At 43.6% G+C, this 17,571-nt stretch overlaps 1 protein-coding gene and 1 pseudogene across 4 annotated transcripts in view; one reads left to right on the forward strand and one right to left on the reverse strand.

The window, feature by feature from the left end:
- The window catches only part of Aff3 (AF4/FMR2 family member 3), a 448,844-nt gene that overhangs the window by 263,982 nt on the left and 167,291 nt on the right, over positions 1–17,571 (reverse strand). The gene's annotated exons all lie outside the window — the stretch shown is intronic.
- The window catches only part of LOC110321299, a 43,775-nt pseudogene continuing 30,218 nt past the window's right edge, over positions 4,015–17,571 (forward strand).

Here is a 17,571-nt window from a genome sequence, read left to right on the forward strand (position 1 = left end):
AAAAAAAAAAAAAAAAACACGCTTCGCCAAAGAAACAGAGGTGACTTGCTATCCCGACACGATTTCTATTTCTGATCGAAACAGATCCAAACTGAGCTAATTTGTGTACAGCTGCAGGCTCTATAAACACGGCTGCTTAGAATTCTTTATAAAGTATCGGCCTGTGCGCTCAACACTTCGTTGAAGTTAATAAGTAGGTGTCAAACTCTGAATTAAAATCCCTGCAAGAGGACACAGCACAAAGGACAATAAAAATGATTTTTAAATAATCACAGGGATAAATAGCATCTACTTCTGACTGATATAAGTGCTAGCGTAAAATGTTATTAGGCTACCGACATTGTCTTTTGTTCAGGAAGTATGTTTCATTCTGCAGCCGTGCCATTCATCATCCTAATGAGCCCTCAAACTGTAAATTAAACAGCAGAGACAGATTCATTGGAAAAGCAGAAGAAAAGAGCTAGGTGTTACAACAGTGTTCTACTTTTATTTTCTACTAGGGTACTGGTTCAATTTTCTTTCATTGAAAAAAAAAAGCCCTTAGTACTTGAACACTTCATGGGGTAAGTTGGTGCAATTTATATTTTCAGTAAACAGTTCGTTCATGCTCCAGTACTCTGGGACCAGCTAGCTAACATAAAGGAGAGAAAGAAATCTCATTTTAAAATGCTGTGCCCTGTAAATTATGCTTGATCCCAGAAAATCTTAGAAACCTGGGCATGCATTTACTTTTTAGTTTTACTCGCAAGCGATTTGGTCCAAAGGAAACCCTCAATGGGAAAGGATTAGTGGGAATTTCAAACAGCTTTAGTTTACTGAACCAAATGTATTAATGGCTAAGCAAATACCATTTCCACCATTAATGATAAAAGAATAAGGTCACGAGCCAAATTAGTTGTGATTCCTTGTTACGTATCGATAAGAACATTACCCATTCCTCTGATGAATAGAGAAGTCGGGGGTTTTCTACTTGACCTGAATTTATGCATGAGCACACACAGGAGTGACTGAACAGCTCTGCTGGGGAGGGGGCGCTCAGCAAAAACAGACTGAGAAAGGAAAAGAACAGCAAATCAACTCTCATTTCAGCATGATTGGTCCTCATCTGCCTCCCTCTTCCTTTACCCTCTCTGGCTACAGCCTATAAATCATTTTTTTTTTCAATCTCTAGCTGTCCCTGCTTGTATGAGAGCCTGGCTCACCCGTGTGTCTCTCTCTCTCTAGCTCATCCTCTGTGTGGGTGAATGTATATAAAATGAAGAGACAAATAATTGTGCTGTTGAGGTTTTCCTGATGTCCAGGGAACAGCCATTAATCTGGGCAATGGGGCCTTGGAAATCCCATTCTGCAGAATGAATTATCGTTAAGCAATGATAGGCATTCTAAAGACACTATATTTTTATGAGGTCAAAATGAGGGGGCAATCTCCCCAAGGGAAGGCTGAGAGCATCCAGCTGTGACAGAAGCCACCTACTGAGCACCATTACATGGATCTCTGACTTCCTGCCAGGAGCAGAGTCAGCACAGGCTCCGGTTGAATAAGCCCCCAAAGACAGTCTGGCCCATGCATTGGGAAGGCATCTAATCCCTGTGGTAGCAACCCCTGGAAGTCTACTCTAGAAGCATGGCCTCCCTCTGCTTATGAACGGATGTGTCTGGCCAAGGGGGGTCCACAGAAAGTCTGTACATCCCTCCGGACATCCTGTTCTAAGATATTTACTTAGCAATGGGTAATAGAGAAGGTGCTTTTGAATACAATGGAGCTGAAGCCCTGAGAGTCTGACACAGGAAGACCAGCACTGCCAGCCTGGGCGTGGCCACTTCCTCTCTCCCAGTGGATTCCTAAATAGGCAATTTGATAGGCACATTAATTAGGTTCTGGTGCAAGAACTACTCTGTTTAGTGATGGAAAAGCTACTGTCAGGGTGATGGAGCCTCTGAGGTATGTGGGTGACAAGGGGCCATAGCACAGGTCAGGAGGTACTATAAGCAATGACATGGTGCTACTTCTGATACAAGAGAGCAAGGGTTCACTCTGTAAGCAACTAAACTAGGAAGGAGAGATGGACAGCAACAGACAGATCTCAAAGGGGCCATGAAGACTTTTCTGGAGTCTGGGAAGAGACCCAGTGGGTATCAATAAACTGTTTTCTATTTAACTCCAAGCAGAGAAAACAAAACATAACAATATATGGACCAGGGAAGGAAAAATTACCCTCCTGTGAAAAATGTGAATTTTTAACTTTTGCAACATGTTAATAATTAATATAAATTTGCACCAATGTGATGTCGTCATAAAAACACAGAAACCTCACACATGGAACCTTTCAAGTGTAAAAGAAGTAAGCCACCCCTACAGGTTTTCTGAGGACGTTACCAGCTAGGAAGGCTCTCAGTGTTAGAAGGTGTAGGGCTTTTAACCAGCTCTGAAATGCAGGGTGAATAGACCCCCTGTTCAATGACTGACAGCAGCAGTAGGAGCTCCACAAAACAAAATCCACACCTCATTAGTCCCCCAGCTGAACTTAAAATCCTCTGGCTCAGAATAAATCTCAGCCTTTAAAAATAAATTCTCCGCTGAATTAACATCTCACGATCATTAATCTTCAGAGTGACCCTTCAATTTCCTTTGGAAGAGAACTCCTACGTCTCTCAAAGGTCTTTCTCTCTTTTTGGCAAACCACAGCTTCATGGAGAGAAGGAAAATACCAAGCTCTTTCTTCTATCACTTCCTCACGCTCACCCTCAGGGTGGTTTCTTTCCCCTTTCTCCACAGAAACATCCTGAATGTGAAAATCAGCAGAGAGCTGTTTACTGCATCAGGAAAGGACAAGAACTTAGCGTTAGGAATGTGTGACAATGAAAAATGCAGCTAGGTAAAATGATCATTGTACAGTCAAGGAGGAGAAGACGCCTGTCCGCTGGTTAAAAATTGATCAGGTTACAGGTCGCATGGCAATTCTTCCTTGTGAAGACCTTGTTTAGCAGAACTCAGCTTGACTGTCCCACTAACAAACGTGAAAAGTTCACATTTTTGAGTACACAACAGGATCACATCTTAGTGCACACAGGACAAACTTTTTATCCACTGTGTGCGATGCTGGCAGGTACCAGCAGACGTTGGCCTTACTATGATGCAAGTAGCAAGTGTACTGTGTTTAATTCGCTATGTTTGCACACTATGATAAGACCAAACCAAGCTAACATATCTATCAAGCCAAGTGTTTGCTTATTCTTTTTATGGTGCAAAAATTTTAAATTTGCTCTCAGCAACTTTGGCATGTGTGCTGTTACTAATATCTGGTCACGGGGTTGGTTTATAGACGTGTCTGTGCGGTCCGCCAACTTGCATGAGAAGATCCACTTCTTCTAAGGAATTCTAAGAGGACCTCTCATGCCCTAGGGTGCAGGGTTCGACAAACTCACTCCTCCCACTGACCTCCTAATGACTTCCTGACCTAGCTGATTCGTTCTTCTACCCAGAGCATCTGTAAGGGTTACCATATTTTGGGGTGTCCTCTAGCCTAAAATGATTCCTTTAAACCCTGATAAAGGTCCACCATCTCTCTAAATGTCACCTCGCGCTACTGTGCTGACATTAAAATAGAAGTTTTATCATGTTCTTTTGGGGTTTTATTTGGTGTTTTTCGAGTCAGGGTTTCTCTGTGTAGCCCTGGCCATCCTGGAACTCACTCTGTAGACCAGGCTGGCCTCGAACTCAGAAATCTGCCTGCCTCTGCCTCCCGAGTGTGGGGATTAAAGGCATGCACCACCACACCCGGCCTCATGTTCTTGTTCTACAGGCTTAGAACTGTCAATGGTTGACTCTCTGGTGCCTAAAAGGAAAAGGCAGAGCTCCCAGCGGAGGGTAGCCACAGTCTACACCATTTTGCGTATGCCTGGCACCTAGGAACTTCCTCTGAGAAGACTGCGAGCCCGCCTGCTGGGCATCTGGTGAGCCCTTCCTCCTCTCAAGCTGAGACCCAATATTTCCCCCTCTGCATTTTGCGTACTATGATTGCCACTCGGATATGGTAAGTATTTGAGATAACAGGGCACATTCATTATTGTGATACTGTCATTGCACAATGTGTGCATTTAATCAAAACACCACACTGTACACCATGAGTATGCACTTGTAGAAAAGCAAATAAATTTCCCACAGCAGGTCTGCTTGAGGCCCGCCTTACATATAAAGGCTTTTTCTCTTTTCTTCCTCCTTGAAGCCCAACCTCCACACCCTGTGCCTGGCTTTCACTCTTTGCTGAGCTATTAACATTCGACATGGTAACTGTACTAGTGTCTCCCCGAGAGCAGGGATTGCATCTGGTGTCCTCAAACATCTATCCTGCCTACAACTCAGTGTGGGATCCACATGACAGACTCAAATCTCCTTCAGCATCTAAACACCCCTTTCTTGTCCCTGCCTTCAAAAGCATGCCAGGCAGAACTACTCCAAGCTGCTGACCTGTGGTTCCAGGGTGGAAGTGGGGGCATTGTCTCAGGAGGGAGTGCTGGGCCTTTCAACCCCTCACAGTTACAACACTGTCCCTGTCAGAAGTTTAAAAGGACTACAGGATATTGAGCCCTTTTTTGAAATAAGATGCACAAGCGTGTGTCCAGTCTGTTAATGCACCGTGATTCTGACAGCCTGTGCGCCATACTAGGGCTTGGGACTCTTCCTCAAAGGTTGTATCTGTTATACTTCAATTTAGAAAAACTATTTTTGAACTATTGGCTTTTACTCTCATCTGGGCTAACCGGAAATGATATTCTCCCCTAATTAAATTTTGAGTTTACTTCCAGTTCCTACAATTTCCCCACTTGTTTCTTAGCTTCTGTAAAGGAGACTTCTGAACTGCACCGAACCATCCAATGGAACTAGTGGCAGCTTCCTGAGAGCAGTCAGCAGGCTGGTGGGACAATAGTGTTCATCTGTGCACATTCACCCCCCCCATCCCCACCCCCACCCCCATCCAATTTAGCCTCAAGCTCTAGGAATACAACCTAAGAGGCTAAGGCAAATAGCAGGTATAAATTACAGCCCCAAGTCAGCAAGCCTGTCCTTGAGTCCAGGAGAGGTAAAATACACTGTTTCTTTTGGGGAAAAAGGAATTATTGAGACCAGGAAACCATTATTATTCAAATCATCTTTCTGTATGAAAAGAGTTTTCCCAGGACCATGAGTTTTGTTCATAGTCAGTTAGTCAGGCAAATTTTAGAGTCTTGAACATGTTAACTCGGGTTCTTCCTAGCTTACAAGGCTTGTTTTTGTTGTTGTTGTTGTTGTTGTTGTTGTTGTTGTTTTTAAGCAACACATTTTTCTCATTCATAAGAAACAACATTGAGCATGCTAGTAGAAGTGTGGTTAGCACACTATAATACAATTATCGCTCAAATATATGTGCCTCTTCCAGAAAGAGTAAGTTCCTTCATGTCAAAATTAAATATTAAAATCCCAGTTTTAATATAGTATCTACAATACGATTAGCACTCAGTAAATATTTATGTTACTATTGTGCCCATCATTCTAAGATTCATCAAGGATCACCTTCTTAAGGAAATGTGGCACCACAGCAAGCTCCTTTCAAATGACCCCATTTAATCCTTCATCCTATCCCCTGTTTGGCCAATACTACTACATTCCATTCCAAGCTGGGTAAGTGACTTGTTGTGACTCACCCAGCTATAGGAGAAAACACAGAGACTTCCACCTGGGGCCTTAATTTGCAACAAATGCTCCCAGCCCCCCTTTCTCTAAAGACCTAGGGGCCAACTTCAATAATTATTGTAGAATCATTATGAGTGACAAGAATGATTTCCCAGAGGCTCCCACCATCCAGGGTGGAAAGGTGCTAACATTAGCAGTTCTCAGCCTTTCCTAACGCCGGGACTCTTTAGTACAGGTCCTCATGGCATGATGACCCCCAACCTGAAAGTCATTTTCATTACTACTTCATGTCCATGATTTTGATACTGTTATGAACTGTAATGTAAATATCTGATACACATAATACCTGATATGTGATCCCTATGAAAGGGTCATTTGCGCCCCCTCCAAAGGGGTCATGATCCACAGATTGAAAACCAGTTTTAGTGAATTTCAAAACAAGGGAGGAAATGGTATATTTCCATTAAAATATTAGAATGGGAATCTTAATTCCAAAAATTTGATTAATTAACTAATTAATTAAGAAAGTAAGTTAGTTTTTTTTGAAACAGGGTTTCTGTGTGTAGCACTGACTTTCCTGGAACTCACTCTGTAGATTAGGCAGGCCTTGAACTCATGGAGATCCACCTGCCTCTGCTTCCTGGGTGCTGGGAATTAAAGGTGTATGCCACCACTGACTGGCCAGAAATACATACTCTAAAACTTAATTGTAAATTTGAGAACAGAATAGACAAGAAGTATTGGGAAAGATTAGAGTTGGCTCCTCTAGGAAACACAGATATATAAAGGACAAAATTATACCTACTCCTGAATGAAGAAAAGCTACCAATCAAACAAAGATTGCAACGTATAATCATCTAGTTTTGTCTGTTCAGGATAGCATTGCATCTTTGTATCATATTAAAAACAATGTATACACATTAAAGACTTCACAGAGAGCCAACTACAAAAGTTTATTAAAAAATGCTCTCATTACTCTGTGCTCCTGTGCATGTGTATGCGTGCACACGCACGTGCATGTGTGCTTGAGAAAGAAACTCATTTTCTATATGATATCCACTTCCTTCCTTACCACCTGATCCTTTAGATTATGTGGGTAGAGAGAATTATTATCAGGCACTGACTTTAACTCTTCCCATTTTTGGAAGGCATTTAACTTCAGCAGCCCTGAACTGTCCTTTTGTGCAGATTTAACCAATCATCAATATTCCCAAGATGTATGGACCATGTCTAACTGAACTGTAGCTTTTCACGGAAAGGCTGCAGCTGTCTTGACCCAGCATTACATCTTCTCACAGAAACCTCAGCAATGCTACTTGTGAGCCTCCTACTGACCAAGAGGCTGGCCGGAGGGAAACAATGTAGCCAGTGCCCCTTTAATCACAGCCCTGGCAAACCTTTATTTTTCAATGAGGTTTACATCATTAAGGTAAGAGAACCAACCTTTCCATTTTTCACTGGTTTAATGTAAAAGATGGGAGAATTTACCTATTGTAAAAATAATGGTATAGCTGCCTGCCTCAAACCTTTAAGGACTCATTTTCAGTCTCCAATCCTGGAAGTGGCCAGAAATGAAGGCACCAATTTATTAGTCTTTTCCCCCTCAGATCCTGAATCAATCCCTAACAAATTGTCTTGTGAAGAAGACAAGAAGGTTCTAAGGCACGTTCTTTAAGATGTCGTGAATGATGGATTCGGATTCTGTTTATCGGCAGAGGTGCCCGTGCCGTTGCTTTTGAATGATGTCATCTCAATATGTGTTTTCCCCATGACAGATTTATAAGTGGGACTATGAATGTCATGGCACACACATGTATCTCCTCCCCAGGGCCACGGGCAGGCTTTCAGGGCTCTTAAAGCTATAACTATACCCTATAAATCTAACCTCTTCTTCTTCTTTTTTATAAAGCAAAATTATGAGTACAAAATTAGATGCAGGATCTTGGAAGAGAACTCACAGCACAGAAGGCCCCCCAAATTTAAGCTTAATTTCACAGTGACTCTGCTGTCTCCTACCCTAGAAATATTAGCATCCCTCAGAATGGTTCAGGCAGGCCCTGAAGAGCTGGGCCTCTGATGTAGTCTTCTGGTCTCTCTCATGAGCTACTCCTCCTCTTTCTGAGATGTTCTACAAGGCGTACAGTAAGATATCACAGAGTATCAGTTCACCTACAGTTTCCGAAGGCTGGGAAACTAGAGACGGTCACCTCTGCTCAGCCATCAGTGAAGGGACATTCTGTGGATGAGGGCTCCGGAAAAATCCTGACACAATTCAGAAATGGGCAGGGTTTGGCACTATAGAGATTAGGGGTTTTTAATAAGTACTTTATGCAGTTGGTCCTCAGTCTATGAGGTGAGCATCTGTGGCTTCAAACACAGAGAATATTGGGGTAGGGTAAGCGGTATATGCTCTTGGCACATCCATACACAACATTAACCTCTAAACAATATCCTATCTCAAGCATTTCCACAGCAGCAATGATATCTTATAAGTCACGAGAGATGATTTAAAGAATGTGGAATAGCAGGTGTATGTTTGAGTGTCAAGTGTACACACAAAATCTTATACAAGAGATTAGAACAGCCATGTGTATCCCCAGCTGGGTCCTGGAACCAATTCCTCATACAGATGAGGGTGACTGTACATTCAAGTTATTTATTTCAAATAACTCATATTTAGTATTACTTTTTAATTGAAGAGTAATAAAATTATTTAAAAAGAAGAAATCTGGAGAACACAGAGACTTTTATGTCGATTAAGTCACAATGTATTGACATCTCATTTTTAATAAAGGCAAAAACAAGAAAAGGCCTGTCTAGAACCACCGTGATGTCTGATGAGGCAAGTCAAATACTCCTGGACCAGAGCAGGACACAGGCTGCTCAGGAGGGAGGAGACACTCTTGCTTCCAAGAGTCCTTTCTTACAGCTACTCCTTCAAACATTTAGCCCCAGCTGGCCTGCAAACAGCCCGAGGTCAGAGAACAGCCTTTGGTGTGCTCTGATTCTGTCTGGGTAGAGGTGACCTCCATGTGCCCCTGGCTGGCCAGGTGCAGCATCCTTGTCCTGACAGCTGACCCTTCCCCACCTCCATCCTGGATGGAAGCAGACAGGGAGTTAGTTTCTATGACCACTGGAGCCTCACATTGCCAGACCTGGTATCTCCTTGATAGCAAGGCCAGGACAGGATCTTAAATCAGGAGTTTTTCCATCATTTGAGTCAAGTGAAGGCAGCAGAGCTGTGAGCCACTGATAACATGGTGAGGTGGTTTATCACTCAGCTCTCAAGAGGAGAGGGCATGCCACACCGGAGAGGGCACAGCAGAGAGGCCCCAGCCTTGGTCAGGAGGTAGTGGAGATGAGAAAAGTGTAAGCGCTTTTTCGATGCTTGCCCTTTGAAGGAACAGTGAGGAGGGACAGGCAGCCTTGGATAGAAAGCCTTGGGTGCCTTTGGGTGCATAAGGTTAGAACAGTTACCTCTAGTAATCTGGCACTTGCCCTTCAATGATGATGGCTGATGGGGTCATCAAGAAGGTGGCTGGGCTATGGGCTGCTCCACATGCTTGCAGCAGCTGCAGGCCAGCTCTTTGCTGCTTTGGGAATCAGGAAGCCCTAGGAGAGACCTTCAGGCCCTCCAGGGTGAGGAAGGCACTAAGATGTTGAAACATCAAAGATATAGAATACAGGAATATCATTTGAACAAAGGGAAGGGAGCAGGAAGCAGGTGAGGATGGCATGGTGTCTAAGTGGATGCTGAGGCAGAAGGACCCCTCTCACTGTTCCAAGTTTCAGGGAGAGGCCCCCAAGCCCTCTGCCCGACTCCTCCTGAATGCTGGAGCAGAGGAGGCTCCCTTAACATTACAAAAGCATATTCAACTTCACTGGGAGAGAGGTGACAAAAAAAAGGCACATGAGGATCCATGACCCTGGAAGTACTTTACCCAATGTCACATGGCTACACATGACAGCAGCAGGGTTATATCCAGGTCTGGGTCACCTTATCTCTTAGAATCTTTATGGGCTCCAGAGTAAAAAGAGAAAGCTATAATGACAAAGTTTATGGATGGCTAGCTAAACTCCTCAAACACACGGGGTTGTTTCTGTTATTCTACATAGCCATTTAAAAGTTATGTACACTTTCAGGGTTTACCGTGTGGTATGGATAAGAGACCATGACCCCCCACTCTCAGCCCTCCTTCCTTCTCTGTAATTCTTCGTGTGGGTTTGAGGCCTCACATGCTCTCTGTCCATCTTGGCATATCTACGGTTGTTCTCAGTTCCACTCATCATCTTTAGGCATTCGCGTGGGCCTGTTACTTGTACCTGGCTGCTGAGTGAGCCCATGGCTGAGTGAGCCCGCTGCCCTGGGAGCTGCTTCTCTGCTCACCACCTTCTAGTTTCCTGTACTTCCCTTTCACTATGGCTTCCAGTCCCACCAGCTCCTACTGCCTATGGAGTCTGGAATCCAACTCCGTGATGATCAGTGCTCCCTCCCACTCTGCCTCCCAAGGCCATGAGGCTCCATCAGGAAACACATCCTCCTTCCACTCTCCCCCTTCCTCCAGGAATTCAGCCTCCCTTCTGCTTCCTGCCCTCACCTCTTCTTCCCCAAGCCTCTGTTGCTGCTGATCCCACCCCCAATCAAAATGAATAACTCTAGAGGTCCCCTCACAGTGCAGGACACACAAATGTCTTTAGTAAGTACATGTGGATTTGATATATGTGGTTGAGACATCACAAAAGAGTATGCAAAATACTGAATATCTAAGTGGGAGCGGGGGATAGACCATTTTCTGAAAAATATTTCCTTTTTCTTCTTTCAAACCTACCTTAACAAATGAACAATGGCCTACCCAACTCCAAATTTTAGCAACTTTAACTGCAGTTCTCTGAAACAAAGGTCACCTGCTCAGCTACAGATAAATAAAAATTCACAAGCATCTCCAGGAAAGTCAATACACGTACTAAAAAATCTAAGTTGATAATAAATTTTAGTTCCCCTTGCACATAGCTCAAGAATGTCACTATTTACTGGCCCTGCTGTAATATCAGATATTTCAAAAGGGTATTGATTTTGCCACTGAAGTGTGACTAAAGGGATAAATAAACTGCTCCCGGGGTCAATCGATCCATTTATCTTCACTGGTATTTTATAAAAAGTCAAAGTAGCATAAACTTTGATAAATAAATGTTATCGTGACAGAAATATTGCTGACATAAGGACCTGAAGGAAGAAAGAACAATCATGATGCTTGAAAGCCACACAATTGGCTTAACATTTTAGCACTTCCACTAACAGCTACTCATACACAAATAGCCCCTTCAGCTGTTCTACATAATCTGTGGCCCTCACAGCTAAGACACACAGGCAGGGGGATCACATCCTTGTGCAATGAAATGAGGAGGCAGGGAGAAGGGAGTGATTTCCACCCCCTGCTTAACTAGAAAGAAACTGTTAAGAATCTCCAAAACAGACACATGGCTCTGGATATTTCCAAGGTACGTTTTAGAATGGTGGAGTGACGGGTTTCAGAAATCAGGACACAATCTGAAGTGGCTTTTTAGGGCTTCCACTCAACAGTGGCACAATGACCCCTTAAAGGTTTCAGTGTGGGGCCAGCACACTCACAACCTAGTGCCTGTAATAGGATGGTCAGGCTCCAGAAGAATCTTAATTCAAGTGTGGGAGAAGCGGGAGCTCTGTGAAGAGACTGTAGCTTCTTATCATGAGAAATTCCATCTCAGGGCTTGGCTACAGTGGGCCTAGACAGCATTGCCATCCAGCGATGAATCCAAGCTGTGATGAGGACAGCACCTGGACTGATACTGATCCACCACCAGTTAAAAGTTGAGTTAAAATTACCATTCCCCGGGGGACAGCCAGCTTCCCAGATGCAGAAACTGCTAAAAGATTGCAAACTTGATTTGGACCTCAAAGGGCTTTCAAACTCAAAATTTTACCTCAGTCCTAAGGGTCCTGGACAACCCTGCCCTTCCTCTTGGTCACTATCAAGGGCCCACTCAAGGGTCAATTCAGGAGCCTTCCATTTCTTCCTTCCTCCACACAGATTACGGGGCTGCTGCTTCCCCTAGAGTCCTGCCCAAGGAGGCCTTTCTCAGGGACTCCAGACGAAGTCCTGCTCAGCACTTGGCGAGCCTCGAGTCTCCTGCAGGCTGGTGCGGTGCCCAGCAGGACACAGTAGGCACTTGATACAATGGCATTTACTGACTGGAAGTATCTGGGTGGCCAGACTGGGCCTGGGATTCTGTGAAGGTCACAGGATGTTGGCAATGTGGCTCTAAGCAGCTGCAAAAGCTGAGCTGGGCATGAACAGAGTGGTAGCCATGGGTACCATCAAAGAGGGAAAGCCCATGACGAAAGGCTGTCTGACAAGTTTGGACCGTCTCCACAGAATGGGGCTGGCACATTCTCGTGACAGCCGGCCACTAGACAGAGTGAGCCCCAGAACTCACAATACTGAGTATTTTCCTATACTTCCATGAGAACCTCCAGTGCAACTTAGCTGCAGACACTGAAAAATCAACACCTCCGCACAGGACAGGTCCCTCCACATCTCGTGCAACAGTGGGCATGTGCACACGTGTGCTATGCATATGTGCATGTGGACACACACATTTGTAACGGGGCTTTGGATTTTTACTGTGAAAAGTTTCCCTGATATTCTGACACTGTAGCGGGCGGTTTGATACTATTCCCACTTAGCAAAACAACAGTAATGGGTTAGTTAGCCCTGAAGCCTGAGCTCCTGCAGCCAGGTACTCTTGGCTAGACAGTATCAAACTGAATTCTAAATTGTTACTTCTATAACTGCAGATTACTGTACGTCTTGGTAGCTCTTGGTCCATTTCAGGGAAGTTTCCTCATGGTTAAAGCAATATCTCACAATTGGTCAAAATACAGCGATGTAGAGTGCTCTTCCACAACTGGGACTTATCACACCCCTTTCCACATAAGAGGGGACACAAGACATGGAGGTCAGGGAGGCCCACCTGAAACAGTTCTCTCTGGACATGACAGACCACTGAACTTGTGAAATCCCAGCAGCTGTGGCTGCCTCACAAGACCCAGTAAGAGCAAGCCGGTCTGCATTCTAGCAGAGAGAGGGAAGAAAGCTCACAAGGTGAAGAGCTTAGCCTAGAGTCCTTGACAGGTGGTGGATTATAGGGAAGGAGAATGGTTGTTTTAAAGGTGTAGCCCCTGGTAGTTACACCACACTCCAGTAGACACCCACAACCATAAGTACGTGAACCCGGCAGGCTGTTGTCTGCTGTTTGCTTCGTTGTTAAGAGAGCACACACAAAGTTAGGGGGTGGGGAGGAGTTCTGCACGTCTAAAATTCTGAAAAAAATAATAAAAAATATTATACTTAAAAGAAGGTAAGTTGCCTTTGGTTGCTTTGTCCTCTCTGTTCTCCCTGTCCGATCTTCTGAGCATCCCTGACATGGCTCTCCAGTGCTGTACACGGATGCTGCCTGCCCTCTAGTCCTCATGGACAACTTACTCAAAGAGGCTAGAGAGTGTCCGAGCCTCACCTGCACTCGATCCAAGTGTCTCCATGGTTTTCCTGACCCTCCAGTAGGCCCCGAAAACCATGCTAGCTTTAATTAAACCGCCCACTCTCCCCTCCCCTCCCCTGTCCTCTCCCCCTCTCCTCTCTCTTTTTCTTCCTCCTCTTCTTCTTTCTTCCCTCCCTCTCTCCTCTCTCTTCTTCCTCTCCCCCTCTCCCCATGGACCAAGGTAAATCAAGTCTCAATGAAAAAAACCTCAAGATATTGACATGCTCCTATACTTGTGGTCTCTAATTAGGGAATGGTACTTCTTCTGTTGGATCTGTCTGGCTAGGAACCTGGGGTCTGTCTGTCCCACCACACTTACCTCATCCCCCAGCATGCCTGAAGACCTGTCTTCTCCATAGAAGCCTCTCTCTTCCTGCAATGTTTATTCTAACTTTGCTTTTGGTCTTCTCATCTCACCTGTCAACTCAACTCCCAACTTTGTGTCCCCTTCTCTGGCTTTGCAGTGGTGCGAATGTGGGTGTGTCCTTCAAAAGTACATGTGTTAAGGGCTTGGTCCCCAGGGTGCCACCACTGGGATTTGTTCTGAATATTCAGGGACTGGGACCTTAGGGGAGGTTCTTCTATCATTAAGAACATGCCTCTCAAGGGAACTGTCCATCCTGGCTCATGCCCTCCCTGTCTGCCTCATGGCTGGCAATATGTATGTAGTTTGCTCTGTCATGTGCCTCAGACATAATAGGCTGCTCTTTCCATAGTTAAAAGGCAGATGACCTCAGATTTGAACCCTCAGAACCGTAAGCCAAAATAACCTTTCTTCTTTATAAGTTAAATACCTCAAGTATTTTATCATAGTAACACAAAGCTGACTGGTACATATCGATTCTCTCACTGAAGCCATAATAATCTTTCCAGGAGACCCATCTCATTTTGCCAGTACCCTACTCATGGTACTTTGACAGCTGTGCCCTTAAAACAAAAGGCCAACTGCTTGTCAGAGCTAAGAAAGCCCTTTAAGAGGGCATGGAGTCCTCTCTGAATTCTTGTTACCCCATATTCAATCTCTTCCCCATTCCACCCACATTTTCAAAAAAATTTTTTAAAGCTGACTCTCCATTTCTCCACATTGTATCTGACATAATGGTCCTTTACTATCTGTTCTTACCGATTCCTATATGTGGCAGCAATTAATGTTGTTCATCAAATACAGAATTCAGACACACATGAAAGAACATTTGCTCCTCACTGTTAAAAATGTAAACTCGTGGACTAAGATATGGAATAAGTTTCAATAAACAGCATCTTTTGTATCTCTGTAAATTCTCAGAAAGGAGAGCTGTATGCTACAATGATTATAGTGTATTATGTGATATGTATCTAAATAGAGGAAATAAAATTTCTCCTTTATGGGCACAGAAATGGAATAATTGCTTAAGATCAAAAGGTGATGGGCCTCCCCATTGGTGGAAGGGGTTCAGACAATGCTTTGCGCACACAAGTATCTCTGTACAGAGTGTGTTTAGAAGGATTCAGTGTCTGGCTTGATAATGCAGGTGTACCTCATTTTACATGACAAGTATGCTATTACAACTTCATGCAAATCAAATTCTTGTGAATCAAGGTTGATTTAAGATGCCCCATTTGAACAAATTTCATGTTAATTCTATGTTAAAGGGAGATAATCACCTCCAAGTGTGACTTTCCTGAATAAACCAGACATTCACAATTGGATTTAATTAAAGCAATATCATAAAGTAATTAAATAGATTTCACTCACCAAATGAAAACCAAGGAGAAGCCAGCAATGTACTACAGGTACACACACATTACCAGCGCCCTCCACAATACAAACAACACATGATTGGGCTGTCAGAAAGACTCTTGTGTGTAATGAGAGGAAAATGCAGGAAAGCTAAGCATTTAGACTGTGGAGTCCCATTTGATCTACTAATTCAATGTTTTTCTTTTTTCCCTTTTTTCTTAACTTTCAATTACCAAGGACAGAATTCTGTGTCAGAGAATCAGAGTCAGTCTCTCTCTCTCTCTCTCTCTCTCACACACACACATATAAACATACACCCCATACCCTCAGGTATAAAAATTAGTCTTAGTGCCATCTCAATTGTAAGATGACTATAGCTGTATCACCACTTCCCACCCCAACAATGCTTAGGTGTTCCCAGTACCACCATCATAAGTACCATCTAAGGAGACAAAGTTCCCCAGGCACACTGTGAGGTGAATTCCACATTTGGGGATGTTTGGATGTTAAAAATCATGCAGCATGATAGTCAGAAAAGGCACCAGATGTTAGAAAACATACAACATGGTTATCAATGCTATAAAGTCATACGGCACATTTACGCGTCATCCAGAACATGGGGAGAAATGAACAATACCAAAACCGTTTGGTGAGTGCCCTTAAAAATCTGGGTATCTGAAACATAACAAAATAAACATAACATAATAAAAACATAACAATTTTACTTATTAAAAATTGTGTCTAAATTTTAAATAAAATATTGTGATTAAAATAAAATATTGTGGTGGTGTAGGCTGAGTTTTCCTGACTCAAAATGCTTTGTGCCAGACGTGTTTGGATATCTAATTGTTTTATCAGGCTTAGAAATATTTCTTAGGTATAACAAGGCATCTTGGGGATAGGACCGGAGTTTGAATCTGAAACTCACTTCTTTCATGTAACCTTAAACACACAACCTGAAGATGATTTTACACAGTATTTTTTTTTATTAATTTCATGCACAAAACAAGGTTGTAGATGCTGAACTATCAGACTAAGCATGTTGTGCTGGGGTCCCCAAAGTTTCAGGTGCCATGATGCTTCCGAATTCCAGAATTTCACACCAGAGATGCTCATCTCCAGTTCATTTACAGACCAAGTTATGTCTCCTTTAAAATCACAGCTCAGGTACCGAGAGCATAAGTAGCAATAGTCTACACAGAGGCTTCCAGGAATGCGCTAGCACATTAAGACAAGGAAAACCACAGTCGAATCTACTTGCTTTATTTAACTAGATCTTGAAGGGATTTATCCTAATCTATGACTCTGATGTACTGTGAGATAAAAGCTTTACGCTAAGGTCTTCACTTGCATGGAGTATATCCTGTACATCTGAAGTATCTTATCTAACAGACAGAACACCCCCATGGACGTGCCTCCTCAGCACACCCATCTGAACGGAAAGGTGCCCTGCCTCATAACTGTTAGGGACCGGATGATGCTGCCAATCCCGAGTGTTCCTGCGTCGGGTATGGGGAAGCTGTGTTGCTGATCTCTTCCGTTGTATTTATTTCGCTTAGCTGACATCTCCCAGCATCCTTTTAAGTCATGTCTACTCTACACAGAGAAAAAATGGAGCAGTGTCTGCTCCTTGCTTAAATTTACCAAGTTGAAACCAACCAGTTATCTTACACAACTTCTCTACTAACTTCATCCCATATCTGAGAGCCCTGCTCTTTTCTCTCACGCTTGTTCTGCCTTTCTGGAGACTACCTGCGCCATTTCAGATAGCTTTCCATCTATACTCTACTGTGAGTGAAAATTGGGGTTCCCTGAAGCTTGCTGTCCCTACCAGGGCTGAGACCCCACCTTCTCTTCTATGCTCAATACATGGCAAGGCAGAGTCTGCACCTCTAAGGGATAGATAGCTATGTGTGGACATTGCACCCCGCCTTGACAGTGAAACCCATGTCTCCTGTGAAATGGCAAACCTGTCATTTCTAACGGTTGGATGGGGCAGCACTTACAAATGCATTCGACTTGGCTAAATTTAGACTTCAGAAAAAGAAAAAAAAAAAAAAAAAAAAAACGCCTATCCAGAAACACACTTTGGCTTGGGGCCTTTTCATGTGGCTTTGAATTAATTTATCTTGCATCCTTCATTCCCCACATCTTGTGAGACAAACGCCAACTGATTGAAAAATATCTGGCCCTGAACACTGCCATTTTAATGCTCTGATTTAGACATCAAATGCAGCTGTCAATTATAAGAGGGTTCACTTTCTATTGATCTATTTTTCAATGCAAGTAAAATTGGTAGCTTGGGCATTTTGTCTCTTTCTTCAGTAGGAAACTTTCTTGTGTCATGTTCCTTGGACCCCACCCCAGGAATCCTTCTTCATGTGGAAGACATATCACCTGAGCATGGCCAGTCACACAAACCTATGTAACGCTGCAACTCTAACTTGGCCTACATGTTCCTCATGCTCTTCATCTCTGTTGACTTCCTCTTCATCTCCCTCACGGCAGAACCCAGATGATGAGACTGTCTCCTGTAACATGTGCAGATGTGATGGTGTCTCTCTCCCACAAGGTCTTTCTGCTCTTCCTCACACCTGGTGTC

This window comes from Mus pahari, chromosome 5 (assembly GCF_900095145.1).
Source record: "Mus pahari chromosome 5, PAHARI_EIJ_v1.1, whole genome shotgun sequence".
NCBI classification, from domain to species: domain Eukaryota; kingdom Metazoa; phylum Chordata; class Mammalia; order Rodentia; family Muridae; genus Mus; species Mus pahari.